Raw genomic sequence first — 27,933 nt, 5'->3', positions numbered from 1 at the left:
ATTGTAATAACGAAAAACGACGAATATCTAAATGTAACGATCCTAACGAAATCTCTCTTTATCTCGCAGCAATCGTGTGAAGCGGCTTTCGCATTCATGGACGGGTTGGTACGCCATCGTTAGGACATCCTGCAGGTAAGTGCTCACTGCGCATGGTCAAATTCTCAATAATCCTCGCAGCAATTACTCGTTCTAGCGAGTATTAGCTTTGCACTCAAGAAAAGACCAGTATAGACGGCGGTGCCCGAGCCGTTACTTCCTTATAATAGTCCTCAAAGAAAAGGAGGCGACGTGAGAAACAACCACGCCGAGCTCTAAGACCCATCACAACCAATAAAACGCACTATGAAACGCTTCGTGGGGTTCAAGCCCGGAAGCTGCGTACGATCGTTCCCTCCCGCCTACGAGACGACCTCTTGACCCGCAGTTAAAAATGAGGGGAGGGAGGAGGGGGAGCTTCAGCCAGCCGCACAGACCACTGTTTTGCGCGAGCTTACCCAAATACAGACGCACGCGTGAAAGCCAAATAAAACGCAAAGGAGAACCTTCATTGTCTGCGCGGCTCGTTCATTATCGCCCGAGCGCCGTTATTCGGGGGCGCCAGAGACAGGGCGAGACGCTGAGGCTCTGTGCCGCGCCCCCTATCTGGGGGGATGACGAACGAACGAGGGGGATGCGAGGCCCGGGAGAAAAACCGAGTCAATCCATCAGGCAAACAAAACACTTACCGCAAACAATGCCTCTTTGTCGGCGGCGGACCTCTTTTCTGTTCCTCCGCTTCGTCGGCGGCGTCACTAGGGGAAAGGCTCCGCGCAGGAGAGGGTTAAGCGCCGCCGACGAATTAATGACGCCCAGCATTGCGATGCCCTCCGGGGGTACGACGTGCTCGCGGCGGGGACGTGTCCTCGCTTCGTCTTCTTCGGTGCCGTGATTCAAATTAGAAAGAGCCGTATCGGCTGCTTCGTCTCGCTCCATCGTAGTTTCTGTTCGCTCGAGAGAGAGAGAGAAAAGCTTCTTTTCTGTTGTGTGCTTCGTCTTCTCTTCTTTGTTATTGCACCCACAGATTACAATTTCAGCCGGCTGATAGGCCTCCCAAGCTCGGCCAGGGGGCGCTGCGTCGCACGCGTTTCGCCGCCTTTCTTGCGAAAACCGGTCGCTCCTGTCCCCACACCAGCCTTTTGACTGCGCTGTCTCCGCACGTTCAGGCACCCTGCACGCGCTGTTCTCTGCTCACCGTGCACGTGCAGCTTCACGTGTCGCTTGCTCTGAAGGTTTAGAAAGATCCCAGAGATGGAAAAAAACGTTTTAACGGTGGGAATCTTACCAGAGGAGGACGGTTGATCGACCACCTTTTCGGGACCGAGCAGGTCGTCAAGGGCGATGCTGTTTGTGCGAGCGCTACGTGCGTGCAGATGCTGAACGAGCACATTTCTTTGACATGAGTAGGGAGGTGACTGCGCGAGTTCTGTAATTATGTTACCGGTAAAACGCACATTCGTTGCGGCAGTCGTGTATACTCGGAGCTGTCAGCAACCATCCAGCACGCTTTCGCGTGCGTTTTCTATTGATAACTTTTCAATTGCTTGTATGCCAAGTTTGTCGTGCGGCTTTAAATTTATTATGAGCTCAGTGTGAAGAGCATAAATTTACATCTGCCCTGTTGAGTCACTGGCTGCATCGCAATGCGCAGTGTTCAGTTTCGTGGGAGTTTCACTTTTGCCGAGGTTTGCATCGAATGATAACAACGTCGGATCGCAAGTTTAATGTCGCCTTGGATTTTTTTAGAGCTCCCTTTGACAGCATAATGATATACGCAAACAATAAATAAATAAATATTTCATGCCCACTTCGACGATGCATGTTTCTTGCAGAGGCGTGTTTCATTTCGAATAATATCGACGCCTGATCACGCACCGTGTTCGCTTATTCGAATGTCGCTTTGGTTGTTTCGACAGCTCGCTTGGTCAGCATCATACTATACAGGGGCGTAGCCAGGGGGGGGGGGGGGGGGGGGGTGGTTCAAACCCTCCCCGAAAATTTTCAATTTTGCTTGCGTATATGTACACGCACACATACAAACGCACGCACAAACATACATGAAGTATGGTTGGACCCCCCCCCCCCTCGAAAAAATTTCTGGCTACGCCCCTGATACTATACAATACCCACTGGGATCTCGCATGTTTATGATTATGCCGAGATTTGTGCCCAATAATAAGCGCATCTGAATTCGCGAAGCCATCGAAAATTTAATTGCCACCTTGGTTCTTTTTTCAGCTCGTTTCCAAAGCGGCATGCAAGGCTTTTTATTACGTGCCGAACGCATGACATATTAATACGAGGCACGCCGTGGTGGATTAATTCGGATTAATTGCGGCCACCTGGGTTTCTTTAACGTGTACGTAAATCTAAGTACGCTGGTGTTAGTGCATTTCGCTCCCATCGAAATGCAGCTGCTGTATGCGTGAATCGAACCCATGACCACGATTTTAGCAGCGCAACACTTCAGCCTTCTAAGCAATCACGGCGTGTCGCATGCAAGGCCAATATAAACGCTCAGTGCAAACATACAGCTTAATTCTGTTTACAGGAAGCCGCGACGGGAAATGTACCGCAATCAGCTGAATTAAACACTTAGTACTCACGGTACGTTATTTAAACTGTGGTGTAATAAGCCCAAATGCTCCGCTGCTGTAACATTACAAATGGTTGACTCGGAAAGCCAGCGCGCAATCTCGAAACGTACAGCGGCTGTCTATTTGTTGTAACTTCGGTTCACAAACGCACTTCCCTTTCAAATGAGCACGATCATCGCGTTTCTCCCCGTTAATAGTTCGTAATACTGTGTACGACAAAAACTGCTTCAAGGTGACAAGACCGCGAAAGCATCGCGGCGAACTGCCATAATCCACTCTTGACGCCTCTGCTCCTCGGACTGCTTGCATTGGAAACGGTAGAACATGACAAGAAGTTTTAGCCTCTTCGATATTTTTAAACTTTTGTGACAGTTCACAATGCAGCAGGACTGCGTGCCTGCTTTCGAGTACGACGAAGGAACGGCACCCATAGCGTGAAAAATGCGAGATAAAAGCACCGGGGAGAACGTTCTCCGCGCGCGCGATGGGAAAACCAAGCAAGAGCGACCCGTCCCAGCTACCGGAGTTTTCCCCTCTCTCCGCTGGGGCGGCGGACGGCGCTGCGCAAACTTGAGCGCTGCTATCGTTCCTCCGGCTACATGGACGTTCGGCTTCGTCCTTCGATTCGCCCGCACTGTCATCGCGTGCACTCGCGAGCCCTGCTTTGTTTTAAGCGGCGCGCGCACGTATCCTTGCACGAGCCATTGTTAGTCATCACTAGTCTGTTCCGTAATGAGTTGCGGTCCGTCTGATGTGAATTCCGCCCTATGCGACGAGCACTCGTGCAGAATAAATGCAGCGCTCCGACGAGTTGTGGCTGAGCCGCCCGACCCGACCGTACCGAACCGCGTAGGGCTTATCAGTTGACAAGCGACGTTCGATTCGGCCTGTGCCATTCGTCTGCCTGATTCGCCACGGCGAAGCTTTTGTAAGCCCCGCGCAGAGTCTCGCATTGTAAATAGGGCGTGTGTTTGTGTGTTCGTACATGCCGTGAGCTTTGTTGTATGCACGGTCGGCGGGTTTGGAAGTTTTAATGGCGCTAAGCCAGTTTCATGCTCCATCTCTCAGCCCTTCCCAGACGTGGCGTGGTTAGATAGGCCGTGCTGGCTAACGCGCATCGTCCAACGTCTGTCGTACTGACGGTGCGTACGCTCCGCCAAAGGAGATTAGTTGGTTGGATGAAACGGAAATGTCTGGGCGATCTTGTCTCGCATTCGCTTCACTTTCTCTGTTGACAAATGCACCGATTAGCGGCAATCCATAGCAAAGATGTGCGACGCAAGTTGCGTGCACCATTCGAAACAACACATATAAGCAGGTATAAATACGCGAACAATGAAGTCACGACAGCTTTTTCGTTACGTTAAGCTCTAAACTTCTTAATGGGGCTCCCAGTCACGAAGTTGGAATTAGACGTTCGCTGACTGACTCTATTGGAAAAAGATTTCGGCACTCTTCTTTTTTTTTTTATCGCGTATACCGTATTGTTTACAACTGCAGCACTTCACGGGTGTTTAGACGGTTTCCTCTTTATGGTGACACGATCGTTCGGTTACGGCTTGGTTGAGGCCGTTATGATTCCCTCGACTTTTTCAATAGAAGACAACGGCTAGTAGAGTAAGCTATCTAACAAGACGTGGATGACTTTTTCTAGGTTCCACAGCGTTATTGCGCACCTTCTGACTATGCACAGGAATGTAGGAACATTGTCTGTAGGTAGGATTTTGGAGCGATTCAGCATATTGTGCCCATATTTAGGCCATTTGGACAACTCGCCGAGTAGATGCGAATACAACCTGCGTTACTTATTCTATGCACTACCATTAAATGCAATGTACCTCAGAGAATCTAATTTTTCGCCATTGTGAGGACAACGATGCGTCAGATAAATCTGTTTGACGCTATGGGCCAAACAACGAAACGTTCCTTTCCTCAGTAAGGAAGCCTTCATTTTGGTGAGGCCGCCTTATGTCACTCTGAAAGCTTCCTCACTGAGGAGCCCTCGGTGAAGGCTTCCTTGGCGCTTCCTCCAAGCAATGTTGCTTTGGGTCTACCTTCGTGCGCCCTTACGACCGCTCCTGGCCCTTAACGAGCGCTTCACCTCACAGCTAGCCCACGTGATGCTTGTTTCCGAGGCAACCCTCCCACCCCACCTCTTCGGGGAGACGCGAGCGTGCGCGCACGGTGAAGCACGTTTAGACTGACAGCGTTTAAAGGGACACTAAAGGCAAATAACAATTTATGTCAGAGTGAAAGCCCAATGTATGACAACTTCTAAAACGGCAATATTATCAACAGCAGTGCCCTACTTACCGAGAAATTAAGCTAAATGTATCACATGATGAGCGCCACGAGTGGGACATTTTCGAAGTGATCCCGATGACGTAGGGAAGTCGGCCTACAATAAATCACTAGTAATCAAACTAGCAGCAGTAAAAAAAGAACATTCCGAGCAACAAAAGACGTAATAAAATGCTGTTTGTTCGTTTCCGCTTGATTCGTGGAAAACAAAACCTCCGTGGCGTTGCCATGGGGAACGGCGCGCCTGGTTCAAACATGGTTCAAAGGTTCCGTTTTCGCCGAACTGTGCCTCGCCCACGGAGCAAGAATTCTTGAGGAGGCGAAACTGCGCTCGCTCGGGCGTCCTAATAAAGTCACGTAATCGGGCACAGCGCTCATGCGCCCTCTGTCGAGAGAGTCCGCTAGCGGAGAAGGAAAAATGCGTGCGTCCCTCTCACCGCGCTCTCCGACGAAGCTCGCCGGTTCAAGGCCATTCGTCGCCGATTCGCCGTTCGCGCTTCACGCCCGAATGGATGTGTTTTTGTGCGTCCTCGCCGGCTCCAAATTTTAACGCGACAGCGTTAAAGAGTCCGTTTCGCAGAAATACCGGTGTCGGCGTCCGTGTCGGTGAGGCTAGCAGTTGAGAAGGCGATGCGCACGGGGCCCGATTACGCTATCGCGTTCTACTCCTAAAGGCGAAGCTCAAGCGCACTCCAAGTTTTTTCGGTAAATTAACGAGAAAAATGGCGTCACATACAGGAAAATTACCAGCGTGATATATTTTGTACAACGAGAAATCTATAATTTTTGATAACTCAATGAGTTAGATGCAACTTGTTTCAACGAATGATGGGACTTACCCTATATGCCATCAATGCAGATTTAGGTTGTTGCGGTGGCTGCATTTAGATGGAGGCGAAATGCTAAAGGCCCGTGTGCTTACATTTAGGTGCACGTTACAAAACCCCAGGTGGTTGAAATTTCACATTGTCTTTTTTTGAGAACATCAGACAAGTATCTGGGACAGCACGCGGAAAGATTGAAGGCACGGCGTCTCGTAACAACACTGGCCGTTTCGGTTTGTCAAGGAGAACATCGCCACCAAGTTCGCCATAATAGCGCCGCCTGTCTATGTCACTGTACGAGAAGTGCTTCTCGCAAACGTAGTCACGAGGCGTCAGCTGTCGGTCTTTTCTTGGTATGGCGCGACCCCACGCTTCCAACCTCACTGGGTCACTAGGAACTTCGAAGGTAATTACCTTCTCCTTGCAGGACGCGTACCCACTGCTGTACCCACTGCACGGCACATTTCCGCCACATCCTGAAGAAGCACTGGTCGAAATCTGCAAAGCACTCTCCTTTGTCGCGGCGTGAAAAGCGCGCGCAAACTTCGAGGAGTCGGCGCCGCCGGCGCAACGCGCGAGAGCCACTGAGAGGACTAAAGAGAAAGAAACCAGCACATCGCGAAGGGAACTTTCCCTCCCAAGGCCACCTACGCATGCGCGCGCATAACATGCGAGCGAGGAGCGAGAGGCGCGTGCATGCGGCGGCAGACGTCGTCTGCTCAGGGGCCACTACTAGCAGTTCGTTTCAAGAGCTGTACGGCCTTTAATTCTGGCAGTATCGATTAGGAACTGCAGTTAAAATATCTGTCCTATCTACCGATTGATGTTACAGACAGAAATCTTAGAAATTTTACAATGTACGAGGCGCTATCACGATTTTTATTCGTCGCGTCCATAGAAGAGCATGTAAAAGATGGCAACAGGCCGAAAGCGTCATCTGTCGTGCTTCGGCGTAACCGCATTCCGCCGTGACGCTATCGCGCCGCCCTCGCGCGCTGCCGCGGCCGACAGATTCTCCTCCTCAAATACTTCTTTCTCCGTGGCCTCGCCCGTCTCAGTGGTAGTTTCGGGATCGCGTACTGCCGTGCGTGTTTTGCGCGCTCGTGAAAGTCGCTCTGACAGAAAGTTCGACAAAATGCCGCATGCGTGTGATATTGCCGGATGCCCGAATGGTGCACAACGCCAGTGCTGCAGCAAGGAAACCGGTGTGTCTTTTCACTGGGTGCCGCGGAATGAACCCTTACGCTCGAAGTGGCTTAGTGTCATGCCATTGCGCCAGTGTGCTAAACAGTCAAAACCTCTGCGTGTGTGCTCGCTGCACTTTCGTACTGAGGATTACGAGACCAACCGCAACTTGGTGACGGCTTTGAATGTGCCCATCCGAGCAAGTCTTTGCCGCAGCGCCGTTGTTGCTACTGTGGGTCCCGCTACTTCCGCTCGGCTGCTACTAGTGTCGGCGGCCGCGCAGTAAAAGCGGGCAACGTTGGGCACGGCAGCAGTGACGTATGAGAGTCGTATACTCAGGCGGGAGATTTGAAGCGCGCTAACGCGATGCGGACCACTAAAAACGTGATTTTATTTCAAAATAAGCACTTCCTTGGCATAAAAGCAGCACTACGAGGTTTCTGGACCGCTATTTCAACAATCAACGTCGACTTAATATTTGCCTTTAGTGTCCCTTTAAAGAGGCGGGCGTTTCAGTGTTGCTAGAACGTACCACGTTTTGCGCTCGACTACGGTGGCTTTTCACATTTAGTAATCGCAGTTGGAAGAAAGCGTACACGCGTCTCTATATTAACACTTCAATTTGGAAGTGACGTGGTGACCCAACTTTTTTTTTACAGAATAAACGCTTGTGAGCAAAGCTTATATAGATAATCTCGAACGCAGGAGCGCGGCAACCATTCCTCCCGCGAGGACGGGTGAAGGGAGCTTTCAGAGTACGCTGGCTTCTTCCGTCGGTACTTGGCTGTAAGGAGGCCTCACGTAAGGTGAGGACGAGGTCGAAGGAAAGGAACGTTTCGTTGTTTGGCCCTATGTTTTACAGGGGGAAGTTTCTTTCCTTCACTCCTGCAACGTTACGACATGCAGTTGGGCCACCTAGCATAAAAAAATTGAAACTAAACATCAAATATAGCCGAGGAAAGGTCTCTTCTGTCATGGTTTCTTTCCAAGCAAGACACCCCGCCGCAGTCCTCCGCGTTTCGCTCCAATGCAGCGCGTCGCTCTCCTCGGCAGCGACAGAGCACGCAGTCTAAAGAGCCTCGAGTTGGCACTTCCTGGGGAAAAAGAAATAACGTTAATAAAAATAGAAAGGAAAGGTTCCCAAGGGCGAAACTCCAGTTCCTTGACGTGAAAGGAGTAGCGGCATCTTGGGAGGCAGCAGCGAGAGACGCTTTTGACGTAAAGACTTTTTTTCTTCGGGAAAAAGAAGAGCAAGCCGAAGGAACGAGGGGAAGATGCATCCTTGCGTTCGCAGCCATCCGTCACGCGCGCAGCCGGCTTCCCGAATGTTATGGGCCACGCTTGCGTGTGCAGCGCGCGTGCGCGCCGGGCTTCCTTATAGGACACGTCGGTCCAGTGCGCGCGCGCTGAAAACATCGCGCTCTCGAATCTTCTTCGGCGCCGCAAGCAGCTTCCCAGCGGCCAACAATGACGGCCAGGCATCACTCCTCGCCAATAACGAGACGCGCCGACGTCTCATCGCACGGACGTCGTCTCTGCTGCGCAGCCAGGGGACTCGGCGCAGCAGTGCGTGAAGCGTTCTCGCTCAAACCCCGCTCCGGCGTCGCATTTCTCGCTACCCTTTCTTTCCTTCCCGGAGTATACTTCGAGTGGTGCCGTCTTCTTCGGTTCCCGTATTCCTCCTCCAGCCTCTGCCCCTTCCACCCCGCAGAGCCCACGTTCGCGCTCGGCCGATCCGAAAGGTCTGACTGCAGCGTTCCGCGAGCACGGCGGAGCCAAAAGAAAAAGTGGAGGAGGAAAACGGGGAGACGCCTGCAGGATGACGGATGTTTTTCCCGTTGGGTCCTGACGTTTATGAAATGCGAATCCTGACGTATTGGCCCCAATATCGCGCGCTTATGGATCCCGACGAGTTGGAGCGGCTCCCGCAGCACCGGTCGGCTGGGCCTTTCTTTCTCGCCCTCCACTTCTCGAGCCTTGCTTGTTTGGTTCCTTCATCCTCATCTTTTCGCAGTTGTTCTCTGCTTGCCCTGTTTTTATCTTCTTCGTGTTCGACTCACCAGCGTCCTCACTCCCTCTCACTCCCTGCCAACACCGCTCCTTGTTCGCTTCAGGCATTTTATTTTTATTACTATTTTTTCGTTTCGCCACTTTACGGCTTCCACCGTGGGTCGTAAGTGCTCTCTCCCTCACTATCGCAACCCTTGCTTTGAAGCTGCAATAAAATGACTGAGTTCATCTGACAATTTCTGAGAGGGGCGAAATTTTACGGCCGCGTTATATATATATGTTCATATGAGCGTCGGCTAGATGGATAGATAGATATAGATTTCTCTGAGCGCCCTTCCGGCCCGTTAGCGGCCTTACAAGGGAGCGCGTTTCCGGTAAAGTGAAAGCTGGCTGTCGGAATGTCGTTGTTTCCGGCGCACCCATTTATTACGGCCGCTTTCCTAGCGCTCTTATTAGGCGAGTTTCTCCATCTCGAAGGGATTTATCAGTATTTGGTCGTGTTTTTTCTCTCCCTTTCTTAAGAAATATGCCTTCGCTTTTTCCCGTTATAGGCCCTCCTTTCTTTTATTTATATCTTTACCCGTCCCTCGTCTTTATGTCCATGCATAGCATCAAGCCACATAAGTTCCGGCAAAGGGTATGTTCTTAGTTTCTACTTGAACTTCTATTAATTACGTGGTCATTTTCATCGGCTGCATGTGTAATGTGTAATCGGCAAACAGTATCAATACACGTCATCCATCTTGTGCGGCCATCTACTTTTATTCCTCAAGTAACGTGATATACACAAATGAAACCACCGACAAAGATCCCCAGCTGCAGCAGCAACAACGAGGGCGCACTTCAATTCGAATAGAAAGGGATCCGCGCGGCAGCAACAGAAACATTGCGCCGCCCGGATTGCATGTAGTTTCTGTTTCCGGACTGGGTGTGCCTTATAATGAAAAATAGCTATAACATAAGAAAATGAAAAAAAAAAGAAAACGGAAAGCCTAATAAATAGCGGCGCATGGACAAAATAACCAGAAGGGAATGTACGGTGTTTCGCTGTACGTTCACCGCCTGAACAGTCGAACTTAGGTGGGAGAGGAGGGTGGGGGCATAACGTTGGCGCCGAGTGCGGAATCTCTGCGCATCGCTCGCTGCTGTTAATTAACGCGTAGATGAGAGTGCTCGTTAGAGAGCTGTTTATAACGGCCCCCGAGCCGTGCGGTGTGGCGCTATGCTGCAGAGCCCTGCGGGCCGGCGACCGCTCGCCCGCCGGATCAGCGGCGCGCAGCGCCACGGAGCGGAAGGCCGGCGTTCGCTGCAACCGCGATGGTGAAAGGTGGAGGCGCCAGCAAAAAATCTCACAGGGTCCCTTATATGCATTCACCTAAGACGACTCGAAGGCGAACTTCTGCCTCTTTTTTCTTCCTCGCATTCTGTGTGTTGATCCTCCCCCTTCCGAAAGCTTTCTGCATGCGTAACGTAGTGTTGCACTGCCTCCGGTCCTGACCAAGCGACGATGTCATGTGATGACGTCATCATATGACGTCGCGTTATGTAGCGCCACTATTACGTCATAGTTCCGTCATAATGACCTCACAAATTTCTGGAATCTGTGACGTCATGACGTCATATGGTGACGTCACCACGGGATGATGATTTTTTTCCATCACTCGCGTTGACGCCGCCGATGGCCAATTTTCGCGTTTGATGAGGCGTTAAAACGTGCACTGCCACCGGGAGACAAGATACTCGAGAGCTTCCTGCTGCTTCAGGACGGGTGCTTCCGAGGCGCGAGGAAGCTTGCAAGACGTCGCAGTGCAAGCGTCGCGCGCTGAGCAGAGTTCATCTGAGGGAAGTCAACTCTTTAGAGCGCATGACATTTTGACTCACGCTGGTGAGCTAGTCGGTGCAGGACTGGGAATCTAACAGCGCCGAAAACGGTACATACGCGAAAAGAAGATACAGGACGAAACGCTCTCCTGTCCAGCGCTTCGTCCGAGCGGACGCCACCCCTTTGTTCTCATTCGCTTGGTAAATTTTACTTGCGGTGAAAAGTTATCCTTGGTCGTTGGGCTGGTTCATGAAGCCTTTTGTTAGAGGCCAATTGTGTGTCATATACATGTATGCGCCTCCGCTAAGTGCGCACATCTGACTTACAGAATTAGTTATGGTTTATGTTTTGTGCTGGTTTGTTTAGTCTTGATTGCAGTCGCATGTGTGTCATATATTTAGTCTCACAGAAAGTATGAAAAAAAAAATAATTCGGCAGCAGACGCAAAGGTGTGCAGCGCCTTAGGCCTTGATTTGCCGAGTTGATGGCTCAACGTTACCGCGCCGAGCCAAACGCAGAGGACAAGTTCTAAACAAGCCTTGCTAAAACAAGTTCGTTTGCGTGCACCTGAATTGGCCATTGATGACCGATAGCGCGTACGTCGGCGTTCCCTGTGTTGGATGGGACCACAGCGTGCTGTGCTAAACGCTTCCAGTCACATTTCTATCAGAAATGTCTAGCTTTTCTTTACATTCTCATCAACCAATTAACAGATTTAATCTCACCGCCGTAATTATATATTTATTTTACTTCTTTATTATTGTTTTTTTTTTTTGTACGTCTTCGCCGCTTCCCGCATTTAACTGGCGCGTTGGTTCAGGGGCTACAACGTTTTCGTGTTTGAGTGTTCAAAGTACACGATCCTACTTCAAGTTCCGATAATAAAGAAAGGTAGAACGAAGATAAGTGCGAATAGGTAATTCGAAGATTCGTAATACTTGATTATATTCTCAGTCTAGTGTTGACTAATAATCTTTAAGCGCCCAACCAAACGAGGAGAACGAAGAAGACGTGAGACACAAGATTATTAGTCATCTCTTACCAATACGGCGAAACAGCCATGTTAGTGAACGTGACAGCGCTGGTGTGTGTAAAGCCTGCTCTCTGTCCTCGTCTTCTACGCATTTGCCCCGTGTCATGTCACACCAACAAGCAGACTTTAGTGAACTACAGCCGACCTTTACACGCTAACATATGTGATGCGGTTTTTCGCAATATAGAACTGTACGAGTCCACGCTAGATGTTCCGTTACATATATGTAAAGATTAGAACTACCTTCCGCATGAGACTGCATGCCCCTCTCTCTTTCTCTCTCTCTCTCTCATGCGCGCCTTGACGACTAGGCCAAGTCTCCCTTGACGGTCTTCGGGCGACCGCGCAATGGGTCTTCTCAGGTTCGCTCACAGCAGCTCGGGCCACGTTCCTGTCCCTGTGGGCCGTATTAGCTGAATGCAGGCCCTGATTGTGTTTCGTCCCGCGCAAGCGCAATACTTACGCGACCCCAGGTTCAGCATGTCGACTCGCCTCTCTCGACAACGTCGTTAACGTTATACAGGCGAGCGGGAGAGAAGGCTGCCGGCGAACCGTCTGCAATGCCTCATTCCTCTCTTGCTTCTTTTCTCATTTTTCTTTGACGATGTTTAGCACGGTATAGCGTATAGGGCATATTTCTTACCGCAGCAGTCATCTGCTTTTAACCTTTTGGATGCTGGTTGTTCCTTATCTCTAGCTGCTCAGCGAAGCTTACTCGCAAGCCGCGCAGTCGTTTCGTCTTTCGCTTCCGCGCACTCGGCACGCCTGCGCCGGAACGGTGCAGCCTCCTTCGCGGCAGTCACATAAATGTAAATCTTTAGCCGTCGGTGGCGTGGCGTATCCTGTATGCGGCGTTGTTTGCTCAGTTTCCCGGCAACGAAGTCAAGCTAAAGATAAACGCTGCGTCTTGCTCCTCCTTCCCTTCCGCTGTGTCGAGGCTGTCGTCGCGGCTCTTCACCGAGTGCTTTCACTGTTTTTGTGTCTCCTGCATGTGTGTGTGTGTGTGTGTGTGTGTGTGTGTGTGTGTGTGTGTGTGTGTGTGTGTGTGTGTGTGTGTGTGTGTGTGTGTGTGTGTGTGTGTGTGTGTGTGTGTGTGTGTGTGTGTGGCGTTATTTGGGTTTTTTTTTTTTTTTTTGCTCGTTGACATGCACTGCTGACCTGTGGCTCAATTTGTGCTGTTCGGTGATAATTAGGCATCTTAAACTTTGTGCGCCACGCTGAGTCAAGTACAATGCAACGTAATCTTCGCATCGTTTGCAAGAATCTTGCGCGTGCAGGTTCAGTCAGAAACCGTACACAGCCCCAGTTCAGCCGAGAAAACGGGCCTATATCGCAACGCAAGGATTCGTTTCGGAAGATTCTACTCATTCGCTATCATTTACTGCTCATGGCCCAGTGTATTCTGCAAAACGCCGCTTCGACCATTGAGCACTGACAGAGCTCGGGAAGGAAAAGAAGCAGAATAGGATCGTATTCTGACCTGATGCAAGTGAACTGAACGTTGTCTCCATTTTTCGCCGCCAACTGCGAGTTAGTTCGAGGCTCCGTGTCCACACCTAATTTGTGTGCTGTGTCCGACAAAGCAAACGTATACCAAGACATCCTGTTGTCGCAGCCCACTCGCTGAAGTTGTCTGGATTTCTTTTATAGGACGACAACACTCAAATCTGGGCCCGACGACGTCGTCCAGCTTTTCTCGGGTCCGTGTATACGATGACCTACCATCTTATCCGTTCGTCGATTTCAGCGCGTGTCGGGCATTATTGGTAGAAAGAGGCTGCGTTAACAGCCTCGGCTATAGTAACGACTAAGGGTTCTCAACAAACCGAGCTTCTGCGGGCTGCTGTGGGAACTGCGTTGCGTCACAATTTGCGCAGCCTGTTAGTAGCACTGGTACCGCCGCATAGCTGTGCGTTCCCTTGTGATGAGGGTGGCGTAAGAAAAGCTGCGCCTGGCGTTGTCCGCCGAACAGCGTACGTGCTGTCGCCGGGTCTGCTCGTTCCCATTCCTCCGTTCTCCTCAATCACCCGTTATGAGCCCACTCAATTTGACCTGACCTATGCGTACAGCGGGGACGTACAGCGGAGGAGAGCCGCTTGCTTCTGTGCCCGGCCATCCTTATAGCCTGGCCCCTTCCATCATTTTCAGCATCTCTCCCGCGCTCCGCATTTGTTTTTTTCTTGCTCTGTCCTTTGTTTGCACCGTCTCGCTGGTGGAACGGTTGTTTGCGCGCACAAGCCGTTGCACCTTCTCCCCCTATGGCTCGCGCATTGATTCGTGGCCGAGATGATTGGCTTTCGAAATCGACCGAATCGGAGCAGAGTGCGCGTGTGGTCCTAACCCTGCTTCGGAGGCGCCGAGTGGAGGTCGTTCGCTCGGGGTGCGCGGAGCAAGCCGCTCTAGCTCTGACGTTCCTTAACCGCTCGTTTCCCCGGGTGATTGGAAGCTCTGTACTCTCGCGCGCGCGCCTCGTTGTTCGCGTGTTTCGTTTGATCGTGCTGACTTTTTCTTTTTTTTTTTGTTTTCGCCCAAAGTTTCCCCGCGCCGCGCTGCCGAGAGACGCCGAGATAACGAGATATTCGAGCGACAAGAGGGCACGACCTTCACGATTGTGATGGACAGGGGGGAACGGTGCGTTGACCAAACCGTATATATCCAAGGTGCAGCGCTCTCTTTTTTTCGGCGGCTGTTGGCTCAAATATCTTGTTTAGCAAATTAACGAGAACAATGCCTTATTATTACTACTACTACTACTACTACTACTACTACTACTACTACTACTACTACTAATACTACTACTACTAATGATAATCTGTCAATCATATATATATATATTTATTTATTTGACGTGCCTAAGAAGAGCCTCAAGGTATTTCTGCTGGCGCACGCAGAAACAAATATTGCTGATATTAAACAATGCAATAAAGACACTGTACAAGAGAAAATACAAACAAAGAAGATAAAAAAATGTAGAAACAGAAAGTCGGGGTAAGAGGACAAAGATACAATAACGCAACACGATAATTATAGAAGGACAGTGATAAATAAAATCGCGTACAACAATGCTGAATGTATGCCGAAAGACAAAGGCGAAACGATATGTTCAGTGTGCGTCACTACGTTAAAACAGCGCAGAGTTCAGGGGAAAAGAATTACTATAAAAAAATTGGCCGCGTATCTGCGTGCTTCGCTGCAAATGTCGTGTAAAGACGATAGAAGAGGCGCTGCGTGAGATATGGACGCCATCTGGCAATACGTCGGGAAACATGAGTGCTGTGTTGCGGGCTGGTAGTCCTGGCGCAGCAGCAGGCGAAGACCGGCGGTGACCAACGCGACCGGCGGGGACGCCAGCCAGCCCGAACACGCGGTTTGGCGCGAAGCGCTGAAGCACAAGAAACGTCCGCACTCAACGAGTACTCTCCACACTCTTTTATTTACACGTCGCCTGGGTAAAACAGGAATGCCAGAGCGGCGCCCCATGGCATTCGTACAGTGCAATACAGAACCGAAACCGAAACACAACAATGAGCTCGTGCAGAGGGCACAGAGGAAGGCAAGTTTCAGCGCAGTTGCATTTTCAGCGCAGCTTAAGAAACTAGGGTCTGTAGAATTACGTATGTATGCATTTTCTATTAAAGGAACACACCACCTAATACTTACTTAGTGATGTTGCGCCTCAGCTATGCGTATTGTTTGCTTTTTGATCGACAATGTACACAAGTATGAACCTAGTCAGCCGTTCAAGATGGCTGGCCCTTGGGCAAGTGGTTCAACTTTGGCCGAGTGGCTGAATCGAGTGACGTGCCGACAAACAGAAAGACAGACAGACCAAAATTTATCCGTTATCCCATGAAAGACTATCGTCTTTAAAAATATCGAGACCAAGGAATAAGCATTACAAAGACTGTATCCTTGTGGGCGGTTGAGTGCAGAGGCAGGCGGGTATATGGAGCGGTCAATGATCTCTGTTTGGCTCTAGTTAATTTAATTAATTAACGGATGGGGGTGGGGTCTATGATTCGGTTGTTTTTAAACAAATGCCCGTATTCACGAAAATGTCTCGTGTTAGAATTTTTCGTAAGAGAAAATGACAGCCAATATTAACATTAACAAATATTAATGGCGGTGGCCTGCCGATGGCTAGAAAAAGGAAAAAATAATAACGCAAACGCTTTCCGACGAGGATCCTCATGCATTTTGCCTAGTTTATGGAATGTCAAAGCTTATAATGCGCTTCAAGATGAAATATATAAAAAAAAACAACGTGTGTATCATATGGAAGAAAAGAAAACATGTATTGCAGTGCAGTATAGAACTGTACACAGTTAAAGATAGATAGATATCAAATTTATTAGAAGGCAGAGAGGTCGGCCTGAGCTTGAGCGCTCTAGCCTGCTACTCTGCACAGGGGAAAAGGGAAAGGGGAAAAAAGAGTAATGAAGATGATGATGGGGACAGGAAGACGTGATGCGTATGCACAATAACCACGTAACACAGTGGTCTTCTTAAAGTCTTTTGTCAAGTCCTGTACTCTTGAGAAACTCTATAAATGTCCTTGTAGCAGTCGTTAATGCTGTCTGGTCGGACATTGCGGACAATAGATTAGATTCTTCACTAAGAGTGTTCACACCGATGCCGGCCAACGTTGAAGTCAGCGTCTTCCGTTCGGACACGTACAGAGAACAGTCGCACAATATATGGGCTAAAGTTTCATCTACTTGGCAGCGCTCACAGCTCGGGCTGTACGCACGGCCGATAAGCTGCGCGTAGCGTCGAGTGAAGGCGACGCTGTACACAGTGAAGTATACTATGAAAACCAATGGCTGAAACGCGTGTAGCGGCGCGGCTGCTTTGTGTCCAAAGTTCAAGGTTCATGACTCTCAGTGTTGGAAATTTACGCACGCACGCGAACACTCGCATGCGACTACATATTTGCGCACATCTTATCGCAGCGCACTCGTTTGCATTGATTAATATTTGCAATACCTCGCTCAAGAATATGAAACAATGCGGGAAAGGTATGGGATCTGGAATAACTCCTGTTTGTCACAGCGCTTGGGAAAAAAAAAGGCTCGCAAGGTGGGCCGTACATACATACCGCCCTTCCTTCCTTTGAATTTCTTGTCTGACCGTCGTGACCGTCGGCGTCGGCGGCGTCTAACACGAGTGCTGCAAAAATCATCATCACGTGATGACGCCACCCTGTGACGTCATCATGACGTCACGTCACCAAATTGTGACGTCACCTTATGACGTCATCACATGACATCGCCGCTTGGTCGTAGGTGGGCTGATCCCGGAGGCACGTGAGGTGCAGAAAGCTTGCAATGCCTCCGATCCAGGATGCGGCGCAAAACCACGCAATAGATGCAGAAAGCTCTCGGGGGCGAGGGAATCTATACGATCGACTGATAATAAAAAGAAAAAGGAGATGGCTTTCGCCTCCGAGTCGTCTTAGGCGAATGCATAAGGGACCCTGTGAGTTTTATATATATGTTAGCAGACCGCCATTTCTAACTGGCACGAAGATCCAGCACACGTTCCGCAGGAAGAGCGAACGATGTTCTGCGCGTCCTCCATTCGTGCAAACGGGGGGGACGGCGCGTCTCGCGGCGCCTCATATTCCACGTCTCCGGTCCGCATCAACACGTGCCGCACGTCCGCGGGAGGACGTCGTCGCGTCCCGGGGTCCAAATCCTCGCCGACGGCGTCGGCGGCGACGACGTGATCTCACGCGTCGCGTAGGATCGGCGCGGCTGCAGCGACGACAATGTGACCGCCCTTTGGCTTCTTCATCTTCGCTGGCAAACGAAAACAGCGGCCGCCGCCGGAAAGGCTTTTTGGCCGAGGCGCGCCTGGGGAGCGCTCAAGGCCAACCTGGTAGACGTGACTCGCACGACGGAGCGCCGGATTCGAGACCACCCGCCTGCGCGGCTCGGCCGTTTGCCGGCTACAGCCGGCGCCGCCTTTCGCCGGCTTCCCGCTGCTCGGCCACCGCTGGCTTTCTTCTTTTTCCATTTGTCTCCTCGCAGATCTTCCCTCTAGTCGCTGTGTAGTCCCTTTTATGGAGAGAAGACAATGTTTCTTGTATTCCGTGTTGCTCGCGGTCGATATCGCAGCTCGGAAGTCTCATTCCAGCTTTCCTGTCCTAACTTTTACCCGTGGAAAAGAGATTATTAATTATTCGGAGCGGCTACCTGTTTCCCGAATTGGACAGAGGCAAATGAAAAAGAACAACGTACACTGCGGATGCAGTGACTTTTCCTGACGTCGCTAGCCCCGCTGCGGACAGGTCTACTGGCGGTTGTTTCGTCGCGTGCTGCTCTGGGGGGGCTACTTATTGTACGAAGGCTCCGTTTGACGCCCGTACTTTTTCCTGTCACTGAGTGGCGCCAGCGACGTCGAGGTTCGTTTCCTTTTGACTTCGAGATAAATGCGCTGGGGCCTTCCGCGTCGCAGTAAACTTCAATCTTCCACTGTCACTTCGAGACAGTCAGTAAAAGATTCACGGCTCTGAAAAAAGGTGAAGCCGGCTCGTTGAGCAGTAGTTTGTTATGAAGTGCCGCTTGTTATTATTATTTTACGGCGTAAGCTGTTATGAGCTGACAACAACAGCCAATTTTGCTGCCGATGTCGTCCGCCGCCGCCGCTGCCGCTGGTGTCCGTGGCAGCTGTCGGTGCACATTCAGAAATGAAAAACAGGGTTCGAACCGGAATGCAACCAAGGCACTCAGCTGGAAGTCAAGCATAGGCACAGAGCCACGCCTATGCTTGAAACTTCTTTGGAAGAACATTCTATGCAGGTGTCATGTCGTTCGTGGAGTCACGTTAACAGACGTAATACTGCATGGCAGAAGCGTACAATCGCACCAAGCGTCGCACCATGTGGACTGCACAACGAGTGGGCGGTTTAAAGCAGCCCACCCATTGCAAAGGGCTCAGCCATAATTCATCATCGCCATCGTCATCAGCCACAGCATCAACAATGTGTGCGGCTGCGTAACTACACATTGCCTTACAGACGCTCAGTGGGTGCTGCGCTACATCGCAGTATGATGAATTATGGCGTTGTGAGTATACTTCAGAAGTGTACAGAGTTTACATCTAAGACCAGGCCTCCAGCTTATGCTGTGACTTTGCAGCGTGTTCCCCGTAGGCCTGGTGTTATTTTAAGGCGAAAGCCTTAGATGCCTCATCAAACGCGAAAATTGACCGCCGTCCCGCGTCGGCATCCCACGTCGGCGGTGTCAACACGAGTGACAAAAAATCATCACGTTATGACGTCACAGATTGCCAAATTTCGTGACTTCATCATGACGTCACTGTGTCGTCACATAACGTGACGTCACGTGGTGACGTCATCACATGACATCATTGTTTGGTCAAAGGTTGGCCGATCCCGGAGGCAGGGCAACACAAGGTGAGGTGCAAAAAGCTTACAGGAGGCATTGCAAGACCACGTTAGTTGCAGAAACCTTTCGGAAGGGAAACGCGGGGAGGTTCAGTACATCGACTTAGATGCAAAAGAAGAAGATGGCTTTCTCCTTCGTTTTGCCTGAGGCGTATGCACAAGGCAACCTTTGAGTTTCTTTTTTCCGTTTTTGGTTCTCCTTTTTTTTTTTTCATTTCCGCAACGACGATTGCACGTTCCATGCCGCTGCGCGTGTTGGAAGCACCACGAGAGCGAGTAGTGGAAGGATAACTCGCACCTCTTGCTGTGCTGACTGTCGCTTTCATCGTTTGCCCCGTCTCTTCGTTTTGCGCGCTGCTGTTGGTTGCGTATACCACTCATTTTCCTTTAGGACAATGTCTTCGTAGGCCTATTCCATCCACATAGCGTACAGTGGGATACCATGACCATTTCTGGCTCGCATATATGCAGTATACTGCTACCAGCACTTGCTGACACTGACTATGAATGGATTGTGCTGGCTACATGCTGACTGTGTCGGCTAACGTTGCCAAATGCTGGCTTGTGTTGGCTACTGCTGGCCATGCAGTGTCTATGTGAGCGCTGCACAAACCAAAAGATTAATACATACCAACTAGCTCAGTTTTCAGTTCTACTGGTGGATAACTATTGGCAAATGTCGCGAAATGTTGCTAATTCACGCTGTTGCGTCACGCTGTTTATTATTATTTTTTTTCATATGTAGTTATTTATCTTTGCTCGTCTTGAGCCGCGAGAAATACTTGTTTCCACCTTGTTGACGTCCCCGTTAGCCGCCCTCGCGAACGTGGTGCAGCAGCAGCACCCCTGGCGTGTCCGTGTCAAGAAGACAAAAGCCGCCCCCGCGCATCTGTCGTCTTCTCGGTGCGTTCTGCCGACCCCCCTTGCCGGGCTGCTCCGTCTGCGCAAGCTCTGTCATCGATGTAGCGAAGCTGCTTCTTTGTCTTACGCTTTGCGGTTCTTCCGCTGACGTGCTTTGTTCCCTGATCAAGACGTATGACGGCTGGCTGCAACCCACTGCGTGCTGCGGCCGCTCTCGGTCCCCGTCAACTGCGATTGTCTTGCCGCTGTCTGTAGCTCGCCGCTGTGTACACTGGTGACAGAGTGAATAGAGGCGACGCGAGGCACAAGTCACTGACTGGAAGGGCACGCGCAATGGACTGCAGTGCACTGCTATTCAAATTATATTACAAACGCGTTGCCGGCAAGTTAGTAGCACTTGGAAACGGCTTTTCTAGATCTGGTTGACATTTATTGTCAACCGCAACTGACTGATAAGGTAATCTGGTACAAGTCCCATCGGTGATAAGATGGGACTGGCCGCACCGTTCTGAGTACTGATATTCTCTCCGCTCTCTGGAGCTTAGAAGGATTGATTGTTGGGCGAGTTGGTAATTCATGATGAATGCAAATAGCGCGAAGAAACGTAAGACTAGACGAAGAAGCTCTAGATGTCGTCGTGTTCTTTATTTTGTGTTCGCGCATCCGTGTACCAGCCTCTTAATCTCGTTGGACTCTTAACCTAGAGGGGTTGTACGCGTCTCGGTGCGGCGTGCGTTATAAATGGGAACAGGTCGTTTACGCTGGTGGGAACCGCGTGTGGCGCTGTAGCAACGGCGCGCCACCCGTGATATTACGGGACTGTTCGGGTAGGGCCACTGAGTCATAACCAAGGGTCGTAAACACACGAAATGCCGTCAAACTGCGTCTTTTTCTCGCTTTAGTTCTTCGTAATGCTTTTATTTTGTTTGTTTTTCGTGGTGATCGCTTACACACGCGCACACGCATATATATATATATATATATATATATATATATATATATATATATATATATATATATATATATATATATATATATATATATATATATATATATAATATACACATGAATGAGAGAGAGAGAGAAATCGCATGGAATTCAAGGCTATTTCGGTGATTATTTCGGTGGTTACACTGAGTTCCGTAGATAAGTATACCCATCATAAAGTCGGCAATATAGGCGCTTTCTTTTTCGCGTTATCTTTACCGAAACACGCACTCTTGCATATTTCTCAGCACTGACTGAAGTGTCGCGTCTTTGTAGTTCTTGCTAGCGAGTACCAGTAGTTAGGAGCATTGTTTATGCTACGTAGTACTAAAGGCAAGTCTGCCGCAGTCCACGTAAGCGTGGCCGAAGTATTGCAAAATTGGCCCTATGCAGACAACGGCTCTGTACATGCAGAGCGTTGAGCCCCGCCGCGGCGCATGCATCTAACCGCAACATCCCAGGCTCTGCTTCTTTATTGTGGAGTAGAAGCAAGAAGAAAATGAGTGGGATGAAAAAGCACCGACTCTCTGTAACGGGATGTTCTTTCATTGTCAGTTCATTCGGGTTTGCCATTACGGAGCACCCGGACGCTCGTTTAATCGCGGGTACAACGGCTTTCCTCGTCTTCGGTCCATGCTCTGTCTCAATAAATCCATGCAGCGATGTGAAAGTTAAGCCGGCTTCGGTACCTAGAAACATCGACGCTTTGCGCTCATGGTTAAACATAGGGTGCTAGTCTTTACTGGCATATAAATCTTTACTAGTTCAGCTTATGACACAAGTCTATAGATAAGAATGACCATATAGGCTACATATAGGAGCCATGTTACGTTCTATATGACCATGTGTATGACCATGGAGTACTGGATCGAAGATTTAGAGAGTGTGGGAGTTATCACAAATCGTTGAGGGCATGAGCAAACCGTACTAACTTTTGCGACGCATAAATCGTCCGTGTAATTGCGAAAAGCCCTGAGAACTCGGTCTATGGCTGGCTGATCCCATGTGTACCGTTTCTAGTGCTGCGCTGTTTTACGGGTGCAGCGCACAGTCGCTCATATTTTCACGTCATTGTCTTGCATAGTTCGCCCTTTTTCCAATTGCTCGCGAGCTCTTCGTGGCTGCAGTCTCACCAAGCGTGATTCAAGCTCGGAATGAAGAGAAGAAAAACGCAACTCGTTTTGCATAATGTGCCTGCGGGGAATAGCCGCCCACAAGCCGCGAGAAAAACGCTCGGACTCTCATCGAGGCAGGCTATGGCTCGTCTCTCTTTGGCTCGTGTTGTCTTTCATTCCCAGGATAACGCGGCGGCGCTGAAACGGTCGCCACGACGCTCGAGGCCGTTATATGACTGGTGGCGTGGGACTGCTTAACTACCTGAAAGCAGCGACTGTGCACACTGCCAGTGCTAGCTCAGGCGCGGACGCTGCGAGAAGGCTCACAAAAAAAAAAAAAGAAGAATATCGATATATAATACGGCGACTGCGTGGGCCTCGTCGAGGGCGGGCTTTTTGTGAGATAAAGGTGCAACCGAAAAGCTGAGAGAGAAATAAAGTTCGCAGAAAAGTTGCTTCGTGTGCGGTGCTGTAGTACGTATATGAACGAGGAGCGTCGGATGGCGAAGACGATAACATTCAATATTATTTTCTTTTCGCTTTGTATCGTGCATTCGTAGTGAAATTGGTTGATGCAGTGGCGGGGAAACCATTTTTTTAATTCACAGTACTATACAGTTCTGCCGCGTGCCATTATGATACATTAGAGCTGGCAGGATTTAAACACGAATGACCTGTGGGTACTTGAACGCGTGTCTCTCTCGTATTTCAATACTGGCACGAATGCGAAGGACATGCGTGATTGTTGCACTTACTTAACTCGCCATTTCTAACGAGAATTTAGCAACTATAGCCACTTCAAACCTGTTGTCACTGTGCGGTCAGTTGATAGCTACTGTGGAGAAGACCTAGCCCAGGTGAATGAGTTAATTTTTGGTCGTTAATTATGATATTAAGCGATTTCAGCGTTACGCGTTTAGAACTCTGGCGTGAATTGTTCAGTCTCTTGTGGCACGAAGACAATTACGACGTTGTACAGGTCAAGGTATGTCGTTTTTACTGCGCGTAAGTAAACTGTCGAGAAGAGGGTTGATATGTGCGATTGTGGAAATCTTGTAGTGAGCATTTTTGTCACAATGTACTCGACACATTGAGAGACGCGCTGCTCTGTAGACTTGGGAGCAGCAAGAGGCGCTGCAGCGGAAAACGCGTTTGCCTTACGCGACTCCTCGGCGACGAGGAAATGGATATTGTTGTGTGTGTTGCCGCTTTCGCATATTCCGCAATTCATTGCGTCTTTATAGCAGCTAGTAGAAAGAGACGCTACAGTAGCTAGAGCCGGAATCCCGCAAAGAAACGAAGCAGGTTGAAATACCGCCAGTGGCGTGCGTCTACCGAGACGTCCACGCACACCCCGCTGCGTCCCTATTCTCCTGCGAGGCTTCCGGCAGCGCGGACCGGAAGTGCACCTCTACGGCGATATCGTTTCCGGGAATATGTCTAGCGCCAAGCACCGTGGCCGAACGCGCCGAGGCCCGCCGCAGTGCTGCCGCTATCGCTTTCTCAATGAGCCCCGGCCGTGTATTCTTTCTCCCTTCCCAACTCTCCAGCGTCGCTTCTCCTCGCGCCAGCGGAGCCGTGTAACAGAGCGCCCTGCCAGGGGGGTGCCACTCTCCGCGCATCTTTCTTTGCCGGGGCTGCTTATTGAGCTGTCAGGGCGGTCGCTTTAAATGGACCTCGCTTGGCGATGATTGCCTTGTGCCGCGGCACAGAATCGGGTTTCGGATGGAGTGGATCCGCTTGGATCGCGAAGGCTTCTCCGCCGGCTAGCCAGACGTGTCCTTCCTTCTTGCTGCTGAGACCATCGCGCACGCGCGGTTTTTCTTTCTTAGCGAGGATTTTCGCGCCACGCTGGCGAAAGGATGGCGGGAGGGCAAGTCGTGAGCGCTTTTATATACGCCGCTGCTGACGCGGCGCAGAGCCGAGCTGACGCGTGGCCGCCGAGCGAAGACGCGCTAATCTGGCTTTCTCGCGTTGCCGCGGCTCCCCCACTTAAGCCGTCGCAGCTTCCGACGTCTGGAGTCCTCTCCTCGATCCTTGCGTTGGCTCGCGGCGCTGATGAGAGCGGCTTGCCGATGTCGGCGCCCTTGGGTCTGTGTTTCGTCGCTTCTCAGCTGCAGGAACTCTCGAGGCGCCGCTCGTTCTTCTGCGTTCATTCCTACTAGGCGTTATCGGGTTCACTTCGTTCTAAGCATTTGCGTGACGAGCGTGTGCGCACGAACGAATGTCGCAGGGCACAAAAATAGTTTCTTTTCCTAGCTTGTGGTCGAGGCTGTTCGTTTGGAAAATGTTCTTGCTCGCGCATGCGTAGTGACTATTTTACAAAGTGCCACTTCAGTTAGCAGCAGCTGTGTAGACGCAAGATAAAAGCCGAGTTTCTTATTTTCTTGCCACTGCTTTAGCACGAGTCCCCCTTATTAATTTGTGAATAGTGATGGAATCAAATGTTTGTTCCGGGCAGGCCACCGCTTTCGTGGTTTCCTTTATGCGAGGTATCTATATTACGTAGAAATATTGGGACAGAGTGGGCGCGCGTAGTTCATGAACTCGGCTGGCCGATTTCGCGAGCGCTTGTGTCCAGAGCTCTCGATAGAGTCGCCAGAGCGTTCGAAAAGATTCGGCTGAGTGTAGCATTAAATCCCCCTTTTTTTCTTTTTCACGCAGTCGCAGCCGGCATCGGTCTTTTTTCCTGGTGACCCACAGCTGAGACACCTTACTGAAAGTAAAGCAACAGCTGCATAATATTGAAGCGTACACTCTCACGTTACGACTAACATTACATCTAAAGAATAGCACTACGTAACGTCGCCAATAAGTGCGGCCTCGACGCTTGTTCGAGTACACCTTCGCATTCCCCTGACCGGGCTCGGCCACCGCAAAACAGCTCGTGCGCAGCGTGGCGTGAAAAGACTGCCGACGTCATCCCCGCTTATTTCTCACGCTTGGCGGAGCACGCCTGAGGAGATAAGCGCGAATACCAAGTAGCCCGAGAGCCGTGCGACAGCGGTGACAACCGCGACAGCCGTGCACGCGCGTTGTCGCTATGTGCCGTTAGTTTTTCTGGAACGCGCGTCCGGAAGACGTCGGCTCGCGGTATGCTCACGCTATGCGCTAGTGAAGTAAACGTAACCTGGATCTGAGATGCTTTGTCGTGCGTCGATTCGGATACCTATGGAGCATATTATCGGCACGCTGTTTCTTTTTATGCATGCGTAAACCTCTACTGGTGCGGACTGAAGACGCGTGTCGCCGTAATTATGGTACATGTCACAAAAGCGTGATGTCACGTGTAAGCTACAGGCGGAGAGACCGAGCAGACATGCCGCATTCAGAGGCTGCTCTTACGTGTGTGTTTGCTCGTTTTACAAGACCGTGTTAATCGCCGTAAGAGCATACGATGCAGTAAGATAGTAATTATAATAATTGCTGGGGTTTTACGTGCAGAAACCACGATACGAATATGACGTAGGGACTCCGGATTAATTTCAACCACCTGGGGTTCTTTAACGTGCACTAAATCTAAGTTCTATAAGCTGCCACAGCGGGTCACGATGCAGTAAGAAATGCGTTGGTTATTGTTGAACGTTTCTCAGCTTGTGACTATATAGCATTTGATCCCAGTATAATAGCTCTAGCTTCCATAACGTTTCGAGGGTTTACTTAGTAGAACTGTATGTGCACAGCCATGTTCTGTTTCAGTTTTGGTATACGCATGCAGTGCGCAAGAGAAGCTGCACTGCTGCAGCCCGAAGAAGTTCTCGTCAAGGTGGTTGAACAATTTAGCGTCTGCTGTGTGTAACAACCCGCACAGCGATTAGTGTTGCCCACCTCGGTGTGTCTGCTGAAGCGAGGAGGAAGGAAAGCAGGATTGCCCTGATGTTGTTTTTGTCTGCAGTTAGCGAACAGTGTCCTTCCAATTACCACGAGCGTGATTGGAAGCAGTTTCAAACTTTATGAAATCGTAACCAGCAAGGACATGTCATGTCCTGCACGAAAATAATAATAATTATTGGATTTTTACTTCCCAAAACCACGATATGATTACGAGAGACGCCTTTATGGAGGGCACCGGAAATTTTTACCATCTGGTGTTCCTTAACGTGCACTAACATCGCACAGTACACTGGCCTCTAGCATTTCGCCTCTATCGAAATGCGGCCGCCGCGGCCGGAATTGGATCCCGCGACCTGCGGGTCAGCGGTCAAGCACCACATAGACCACGGCGGGGGGGGGGGGGGGGTACGTATATATTCGTTTATCAGACTGAGATTTTATTATTGTCCCTGTACGGATGGTTGTTGTGGCAACATGGAGATAGGTCCAAGAGTCGGATACTGGATCGGGACCTTAATGGCCGTACAACGACCCAGATATGACGAGTGGCCCATTGTTTGTAAACTGATCGCGAACCGCGCCCGCTGTTATAGTTTGATGGCCGCAATGACTGGCCTGGCAGGCCTGTCGAAGCGCATTTATTGGTCTACATGCAATCTTCTGCGACTCAGCGGTGCATTCTTGCCACTGCATATGCAGTTAATGCCAAGGTCTCTCCATGTGAAACAGAGGTCGTGTAATTCGGTGACCGTATGTGTGGCTCTTCGAGTCTATAACAAACCATGAGCGCTAATAAAACGGGACGACCACTTCGGTTATATGCATAGTATCGCAAATATCCCGCCGCATGTGACTTTCGATTTGTAATGGTTCAGCTGTTGTCATCCCTAGGTCCAGTCCAATTCGGTAGCAATCCGTGCTTACACACATAGCATTCGTATAAGATCCTTCGGTCAGGACGAGAAACATCTCGACGCTACAGTCGCTGCATGCAGTGTCAAGAAAATGTGCAGATATACTCTGGCGCCTCCGTTTGCTTGCAACCGGCAGCGATTTTTATGGTATGACGCAAGTAACCAGTAAAGAAAGGACCGCTGCACGAAATAGACCTATCTTGTAGCTTCAAAATTCCGCGAAGGTTAAGCAGGCAAGATGAAACGTGAGACACTGTATCAGACTATAGGCGTAGCCTATACGCAAACTACTTCAAGTGAACGACCAGGATGCCTGCTGTGATCGCGTCAAAAAAAGAAACGAATTTATTGGTAACTTCAGCTGATTCTTTTCAAGCGCTCTGGCGACGCGCGTTACACACGGCGGGTATAGACAGCTCTTGGCACAAGCGCTAACATATCCGGGATTATCATTAAAAGAGTTCAGAAGATGCCGCCAGATTAGCATAAAACAAACGCGAATATGTTCTCTATAGGCAGCGGCCACGTTATACCTATATCGTTCTTTATACACATGTCTGCTCTCCTATACCGTTGGACGATCGGTCGATTAAGTAACTAATTATTGTTCACGCGAGGAGCGAGCTGGCGAACAAATATCACATCCTGATAAGCTTTTGTAGTTTCTAACCGCAGCCTTTGTTACGGCAGCTTATTTCGTCTTCGGCAGTCATCGATTGGACGTTCCGACGAGGTCGCCAATGAGCTTTGCGACGGACGCTGTCCTTGGTGGACACATCCCATCAAATGGGCCATTTGGGAAGACTAGCACTCGCTCATGCAGGCGTGGCGCTGCCAGCTACCGCACGATGCCGCTGTAACATCAACGTTTATGAGTATTCTTTGGGCGCGGTTACGGCGTCGTCAAATATGCATCGATGGCTGGTCCGTTTCTCTGTACATGGTCACGGTTGTTTATGATGGTCTCCGTTATCTGTATAGTATGTATATATACGGGACG

General features: G+C 50.1%; 1 non-coding gene across 1 annotated transcript in view; it reads left to right on the top strand.

Annotated features, from left to right (window-relative positions):
• Nucleotides 1-27,933, top strand: part of LOC119382498 (uncharacterized) — a 237,538-nt gene that overhangs the window by 54,736 nt on the left and 154,869 nt on the right. The window contains exon 3 of the transcript XR_007415057.1: nt 70-135. This is a non-coding gene — a transcript (uncharacterized LOC119382498). The remainder of the gene's footprint in view (nt 1-69; nt 136-27,933) is intronic.

Source organism: Rhipicephalus sanguineus, chromosome 2 (assembly GCF_013339695.2).
Source record: "Rhipicephalus sanguineus isolate Rsan-2018 chromosome 2, BIME_Rsan_1.4, whole genome shotgun sequence".
NCBI classification, from domain to species: domain Eukaryota; kingdom Metazoa; phylum Arthropoda; class Arachnida; order Ixodida; family Ixodidae; genus Rhipicephalus; species Rhipicephalus sanguineus.
This window is presented reverse-complemented; position numbering and strand designations above follow the sequence as displayed.